General features: G+C 56.8%; 2 non-coding genes across 2 annotated transcripts; both read right to left on the bottom strand.

Moving 5' to 3' along the window:
* Window positions 1-2,652: 2,652 nt before the first annotated feature.
* On the bottom strand, window positions 2,653-2,807 carry LOC124585286. Its single transcript, XR_006974847.1, has one exon. It is a non-coding gene; the product is annotated as a 5.8S ribosomal RNA (ribosomal RNA).
* Window positions 2,808-3,159: 352 nt separating this feature from the next.
* Window positions 3,160-5,069, bottom strand: LOC124585295. The gene has a single exon (XR_006974854.1). It is a non-coding gene; the product is annotated as a small subunit ribosomal RNA (ribosomal RNA).
* Window positions 5,070-7,991: the final 2,922 nt, after the last annotated feature.

Raw genomic sequence — 7,991 nt, 5'->3', positions numbered from 1 at the left:
CTTACCGGCACCCCTACGGCACTCACCTCGCCCAGGCCCGGCACGTTAGCGCTGACCCACTTCCCGACCAAGCCCGACACGCCCCGATCCTCAGAGCCAATCCTTATCCCGAAGTTACGGATCCAATTTGCCGACTTCCCTTACCTACATTATTCTATCGACTAGAGGCTCTTCACCTTGGAGACCTGCTGCGGATATGGGTACGAACCGGCGCGACACCTCCACGTGGCCCTCTCCCGGATTTTCAAGGTCCGAGGGGAAGATCGGGACACCGCCGCAACTGCGGTGCTCTTCGCGTTCCAAACCCTATCTCCCTGCTAGAGGATTCCAGGGAACTCGAACGCTCATGCAGAAAAGAAAACTCTTCCCCGATCTCCCGACGGCGTCTCCGGGTCCTTTTGGGTTACCCCGACGAGCATCTCTAAAAGAGGGGCCCGACTTGTATCGGTTCCGCTGCCGGGTTCCGGAATAGGAACCGGATTCCCTTTCGCCCAACGGGGGCCAGCACAAAGTGCATCATGCTATGACGGCCCCCATCAACATCGGATTTCTCCTAGGGCTTAGGATCGACTGACTCGTGTGCAACGGCTGTTCACACGAAACCCTTCTCCGCGTCAGCCCTCCAGGGCCTCGCTGGAGTATTTGCTACTACCACCAAGATCTGCACCGACGGCGGCTCCAGGCAGGCTCACGCCCAGACCCTTCTGCGCCCACCGCCGCGACCCTCCTACTCGTCAGGGCTTCGCGGCCGGCCGCAAGGACCGGCCATGACTGCCAGACTGACGGCCGAGTATAGGCACGACGCTTCAGCGCCATCCATTTTCAGGGCTAGTTGCTTCGGCAGGTGAGTTGTTACACACTCCTTAGCGGATTCCGACTTCCATGGCCACCGTCCTGCTGTCTTAAGCAACCAACGCCTTTCATGGTTTCCCATGAGCGTCGATTCGGGCGCCTTAACTCGGCGTTTGGTTCATCCCACAGCGCCAGTTCTGCTTACCAAAAGTGGCCCACTTGGCACTCCGATCCGAGTCGTTTGCTCGCGGCTTCAGCATATCAAGCAAGCCGGAGATCTCACCCATTTAAAGTTTGAGAATAGGTTGAGGTCGTTTCGGCCCCAAGGCCTCTAATCATTCGCTTTACCGGATGAGACTCGTACGAGCACCAGCTATCCTGAGGGAAACTTCGGAGGGAACCAGCTACTAGATGGTTCGATTAGTCTTTCGCCCCTATACCCAGCTCCGACGATCGATTTGCACGTCAGAATCGCTACGGACCTCCATCAGGGTTTCCCCTGACTTCGTCCTGGCCAGGCATAGTTCACCATCTTTCGGGTCCCAACGTGTACGCTCTAGGTGCGCCTCACCTCGCAATGAGGACGAGACGCCCCGGGAGTGCGGAGGCCGCCGCCCCGTGAAGGGCGGGGAAGCCCCATCCTCCCTCGGCCCGCGCAAGGCGAGACCTTCACTTTCATTACGCCTTTAGGTTTCGTACAGCCCAATGACTCGCGCACATGTTAGACTCCTTGGTCCGTGTTTCAAGACGGGTCGTGAAATTGTCCAAAGCTGAAGCGCCGCTGACGGGAGCGATTATTCCGCCCGAGAGCATCCCGAGCCAACAGCGGCGCGGGTCCGGGGCCGGGCCAGGTAGGTCCGTCATCCGGGAAGAACCGCGCGCGCTTGCCGGGAGCCCGAGCGCCCAAAGGGGCGAATCGACTCCTCCAGATATACCGCCGGGCAGCCAGCCAGGACACCGGGGCTCTGCCCAACAGACGCGAACCGAGGCCCGCGGAAGGACAGGCTGCGCACCCGGGCCGTAGGCCGGCACCCAGCGGGTCGCGACGTCCTACTAGGGGAGAAGTGCGGCCCACCGCACACCGGAACGGCCCCACCCCGCGGCGAGTGGAAAGGCAACCGGACACGACCCCGCCGCGGATTGCTCCGCGCGGGCGGCCGGCCCCATCTGCCGAGGGCGGAGGCCAGTGGCCGGATGGGCGTGAATCTCACCCGTTCGACCTTTCGGACTTCTCACGTTTACCCCAGAACGGTTTCACGTACTTTTGAACTCTCTCTTCAAAGTTCTTTTCAACTTTCCCTCACGGTACTTGTTCGCTATCGGTCTCGTGGTCATATTTAGTCTCAGATGGAGTTTACCACCCACTTGGAGCTGCACTCTCAAGCAACCCGACTCGAAGGAGAGGTCCCGCCGACGCTCGCACCGGCCGCTACGGGCCTGGCACCCTCTACGGGCCGTGGCCTCATTCAAGTTGGACTTGGGCTCGGCGCGAGGCGTCGGGGTAGTGGACCCTCCCAAACACCACATGCCACGACAGGCGGCAGCCTGCGGGGTTCGGTGCTGGACTCTTCCCTGTTCGCTCGCCGCTACTGGGGGAATCCTTGTTAGTTTCTTTTCCTCCGCTTAGTAATATGCTTAAATTCAGCGGGTAGTCTCGCCTGCTCTGAGGTCGTTGTACGAGGTGTCGCACGCCACACCGCCAGCCGGCTGTGCACGCTACCGAGTAAGTACCGGTATGCGAACCGCCAGGCGACGGGCGCGCATCGCACGTTTAAGGAGGCGCGGCCGGCCCCACAGGCGGCCGCGACGCTCCCAGGTCTGCGAAGCGGGGCAAACGCCGCGCGCTTCAGTATACGTAGCCGACCCTCAGCCAGACGTGGCCCGGGAACGGAATCCATGGACCGCAATGTGCGTTCGAAACGTCGATGTTCATGTGTCCTGCAGTTCACATGTCGACGCGCAATTTGCTGCGTTCTTCATCGACCCACGAGCCGAGTGATCCACCGTCCTGGGTGATCTTTTCTTAGTTTACACTGTCTCTTTCAAGACAGTTGCATAGGCGGGACGTAGGCGTGTGGCGGCCCCTGTTCAAGCGTTCTGTGTCCAACGGCCTCACGGCCGATGGGCGTCGTACGGCTCCACACCGGAGCGGACAGGCAGTCGGGCGAAAGTCATTCAAAACCGGCGCCAGGCGCCAGGTGCCGCAGGCCAGGCCGCTCCAGCGCTTCAGCGCTCGTACCACACAACATTGGCGTTAGTTTTGAGAAGCACGCGTGGTTCCGCACGCGGCGCACGGCTACTGCGAGCCGTACAGGTAGCGTGTTGCGCGACACGACACGCACATCGAAAGACATGCAGTCTAGTCGGTAATGATCCTTCCGCAGGTTCACCTACGGAAACCTTGTTACGACTTTTACTTCCTCTAAATGATCAAGTTTGGTCATCTTTCCGGTAGCATCGGCAACGACAGAGTCAATGCCGCGTACCAGTCCGAAGACCTCACTAAATCATTCAATCGGTAGTAGCGACGGGCGGTGTGTACAAAGGGCAGGGACGTAATCAACGCGAGCTTATGACTCGCGCTTACTGGGAATTCCTCGTTCATGGGGAACAATTGCAAGCCCCAATCCCTAGCACGAAGGAGGTTCAGCGGGTTACCCCGACCTTTCGGCCTAGGAAGACACGCTGATTCCTTCAGTGTAGCGCGCGTGCGGCCCAGAACATCTAAGGGCATCACAGACCTGTTATTGCTCAATCTCGTGCGGCTAGAAGCCGCCTGTCCCTCTAAGAAGAAAAGTAATCGCTGACAGCACGAAGGATGTCACGCGACTAGTTAGCAGGCTAGAGTCTCGTTCGTTATCGGAATTAACCAGACAAATCGCTCCACCAACTAAGAACGGCCATGCACCACCACCCACCGAATCAAGAAAGAGCTATCAATCTGTCAATCCTTCCGGTGTCCGGGCCTGGTGAGGTTTCCCGTGTTGAGTCAAATTAAGCCGCAGGCTCCACTCCTGGTGGTGCCCTTCCGTCAATTCCTTTAAGTTTCAGCTTTGCAACCATACTTCCCCCGGAACCCAAAAGCTTTGGTTTCCCGGAGGCTGCCCGCCGAGTCATCGGAGGAACTGCGGCGGATCGCTGGCTGGCATCGTTTATGGTTAGAACTAGGGCGGTATCTGATCGCCTTCGAACCTCTAACTTTCGTTCTTGATTAATGAAAACATACTTGGCAAATGCTTTCGCTTCTGTTCGTCTTGCGACGATCCAAGAATTTCACCTCTAACGTCGCAATACGAATGCCCCCGCCTGTCCCTATTAATCATTACCTCGGGTTCCGAAAACCAACAAAATAGAACCGAGGTCCTATTCCATTATTCCATGCACACAGTATTCAGGCGGGCTTGCCTGCTTTAAGCACTCTAATTTGTTCAAAGTAAACGTGCCGGCCCACCGAGACACTCACTCAAGAGCACCCTGGTAGGATTGCAACGGGGTCCGCCTCGGGACGCACGAGCACGCACGAGGCGCGTCGCACGCCTTCAGCTCGCCCCACCGGCAGGACGTCCCACGATACATGCCAGTTAAACACCGACGGGCGGTGAACCAACAGCGTGGGACACAAATCCAACTACGAGCTTTTTAACCGCAACAACTTTAATATACGCTATTGGAGCTGGAATTACCGCGGCTGCTGGCACCAGACTTGCCCTCCAATAGATACTCGTTAAAGGATTTAAAGTGTACTCATTCCGATTACGGGGCCTCGGATGAGTCCCGTATCGTTATTTTTCGTCACTACCTCCCCGTGCCGGGAGTGGGTAATTTGCGCGCCTGCTGCCTTCCTTGGATGTGGTAGCCGTTTCTCAGGCTCCCTCTCCGGAATCGAACCCTGATTCCCCGTTACCCGTTACAACCATGGTAGGCGCAGAACCTACCATCGACAGTTGATAAGGCAGACATTTGAAAGATGCGTCGCCGGTACGAGGACCGTGCGATCAGCCCAAAGTTATTCAGAGTCACCAAGGCAAACGGACCGGACGAGCCGACCGATTGGTTTTGATCTAATAAAAGCGTCCCTTCCATCTCTGGTCGGGACTCTGTTTGCATGTATTAGCTCTAGAATTACCACAGTTATCCAAGTAACGTGGGTACGATCTAAGGAACCATAACTGATTTAATGAGCCATTCGCGGTTTCACCTTAATGCGGCTTGTACTGAGACATGCATGGCTTAATCTTTGAGACAAGCATATGACTACTGGCAGGATCAACCAGGGAGCTGCGTCAACTAGAGCTGAGCAGCCGGCCGCCCGGGAGTGTGTCCCGGGGGCCCGCGCGAACACGCAAGCGTCCGCTCAATTATTCTGCAAACAGGAGGAGGCTGAGCTCCCCTGCACAATACACCTCGAAACCCTCTCAGGTCCCGGCGGCGCGCAGCGCCGTCCTAAGTACTTGGTCGGGTTCGAGAGAGGCGCAATCGCCCGGAGTTTGGCGAGTAGACGCTTTAGGTGCGACCACCCGTGCTCCCAACTGAGCTTGCCGCTGCCGACAGAGGCCCGGGAGCGTGCTGTCGTGGCATTGCCGGCGGGAGACAACACGCGCCACCTACGGTGGCCGGCAGCTCCAACGCCAGCGCCACAGAAGGACAAAAGCCCCACTTGGGTGCCGAAGCGAACTCTCCCAGCACAGCGCACGCGCCAACACGTCCGCACAGCTGCGATACAATCCACCTGCGAGAACCGCAGAGGCGACCGAGCAGCAGACGGCGTCGCGGCGCCGAGCGCCGGGCGGCGGCGCATCCTCAGCGCACACAGTCCTCAATCGGACCAGCACACTGCAGATGTCCACCGCGCTTCGCACCGGGCCCGCGAGGACCTACTTTGGCCGCACGGCGCCGCGTGCAGGGTGCGCCGGCGCGCAGCTGCGCCGCCTGCCGCCTCCGTCGGCCGGCGCGCCTGCCACTGGCCGCCCCCACCAGCCGGCTGTAGCGCGTGCGCCCACGCACCGCGCGGCCAGCACGCCGGAAGGCCCCCCCTCACCGGCCGGGGACGGTCCCACCCAGCCACCGCCGCGTATCGCTTCACACCCACATGCCATTCACGTTCGTGGGCATGGTGGGTATCGCTGAAACAACCGGTTGGTAGCTCAACCGATCGTCGCCATCACTGATTCACCTCTAGCGAGAACAACCGCACCACAACGGTTTACCAGTTCTTCATTTGCGTAACGTCACCAGCAAACGTAGACGTCCATCGCCATTTGCAAATTCAACGATTGTTGCATGCCTGTGTCAGGTGTCACGACACACTATGTCTGCCCACATACACGCAACAACATGTGCACGCTTCGCGAACACGTGGAAGGTGGCCCCCGTACGTATGCGATGTCCATTGCGCGAACGACTGTCAACCGGCCTCTGTCGCATGTCGCAGATGTGGAACGCAGTGCACCATGCTATCACGGTGTGTGAGAAGAGACGACTACGTCTGACAACACGCGCCACTACATCAACAGACGGCTCATGCTGATCGCCATCCACGGCATACCATACTGCAATCCAGCTCTTATAGGGAGACGACACGTAGCTGAGTGCACAATATTTGGACCGTATGGTTCGCCGTTGTTGGCGCAGTCGTGGTACGGTCACACATGTACCACGATGTATCATTCAGTACATGAGGACCAATGTGCGGTACAGTGTTGTGATTTGGACGTACAACATCAGCGGACAGTTGCCACAAGCCGTACCACAACGTAGGCTGTGCTTCGCCATGCGAATGCCAATGAACAACTGCGAAGGGCATTGAGCATGTACGTCCTGCCGCCATCCGCATTACAGTGTATAGCTGCAAGGTGTTTAACATGAAGCGATACTCTGGGGACCGGGCAGTGCGAGTAGCAAACTATATTGCGGGGGTTGCAGTTAGGCAACACTACACTAATTTAACGCGTCGTATGACAATTACAGAGCAGGTTAAGGCCCAACGTGTGTTGGGTTAAGGCCCAACGTGTGTTGGGTTAAGGCCCAACGTGTGTTGGGTTAAGGCCCAACGTGTGTTGGGTTAAGGCCCAACGTGTGTTGGGTTAAGGCCCAACGTGTGTTGGGTTAAGGCCCAACGTGTGTTGGGTTAAGGCCCAACGTGTGTTGGGTTAAGGCCCAACGTGTGTTGGGTTAAGGCCCAACGTGTGTTGGGTTAAGGCCCAACGTGTGTTGGGTTAAGGCCCAACGTGTGTTGGGTAAGGCCCAACGTGTGTTGGGTTAAGGCCCAACGTGTGTTGGGTTAAGGCCCAACGTGTGTTGGGTTAAGGCGCAACATAGGTTAGGTTAAGGCGCAACATAGGTTAGGTTAAGGCGCAACATAGGTTAGGTTAAGGCGCAACATAGGTTAGGTTAAGGCGCAACATAGGTTAGGTTAAGGCGCAACATAGGTTAGGTTACGGCGCAACATAGGTTAGGTTAAGGCGCAACATAGGTTAGGTTAAGGCGCAACATAGGTTAGGTTACGGCGCAACATAGGTTAGGTTAAGGCGCAACATAGGTTAGGTTAAGGCGCAACATAGGTTAGGTTAAGGCGCAACATAGGTTAGGTTAAGGCGCAACATAGGTTAGGTTAAGGCGCAACATAGGTTAGGTTAAGGCGCAACATAGGTTAGGTTAAGGCGCAACATAGGTTAGGTTAAGGCGCAACATAGGTTAGGTTAAGGCGCAACATAGGTTAGGTTACGGCGCAACATAGGTTAGGTTAAGGCGCAACATAGGTTAGGTTAAGGCGCAACATAGGTTAGGTTAAGGCGCAACATAGGTTAGGTTATGGCGCAACATAGGTTAGGTTACGGCGCAACATAGGTTAGGTTACGGCGCAACATAGGTTAGGTTAAGGCGCAACATAGGTTAGGTTAAGGCGCAACATAGGTTAGGTTAAGGCGCAACATAGGTTAGGTTAAGGCGCAACATAGGTTAGGTTAAGGCGCAACATAGGTTAGGTTAAGGCGCAACATAGGTTAGGTTAAGGCGCAACATAGGTTAGGTTAAGGCGCAACATGGGTTAGGTTAAGGCGCAACATGGGTTAGGTTAAGGCGCAACATGGGTTAGGTTAAGGCGCAACATGGGTTAGGTTAAGGCGCAACATGGGTTAGGTTAAGGCGCAACATGGGTTAGGTTAAGGCGCAACATGGGTTAGGTTAAGGCGCAACATGGG

The sequence above is a fragment of the Schistocerca americana genome, unplaced genomic scaffold (genome assembly GCF_021461395.2).
Source record: "Schistocerca americana isolate TAMUIC-IGC-003095 unplaced genomic scaffold, iqSchAmer2.1 HiC_scaffold_494, whole genome shotgun sequence".
Classification (NCBI taxonomy): domain Eukaryota; kingdom Metazoa; phylum Arthropoda; class Insecta; order Orthoptera; family Acrididae; genus Schistocerca; species Schistocerca americana.
The sequence above is the reverse complement of the archived record's forward strand: the minus strand, read 5'-3'. Positions and strand labels throughout refer to the sequence as shown.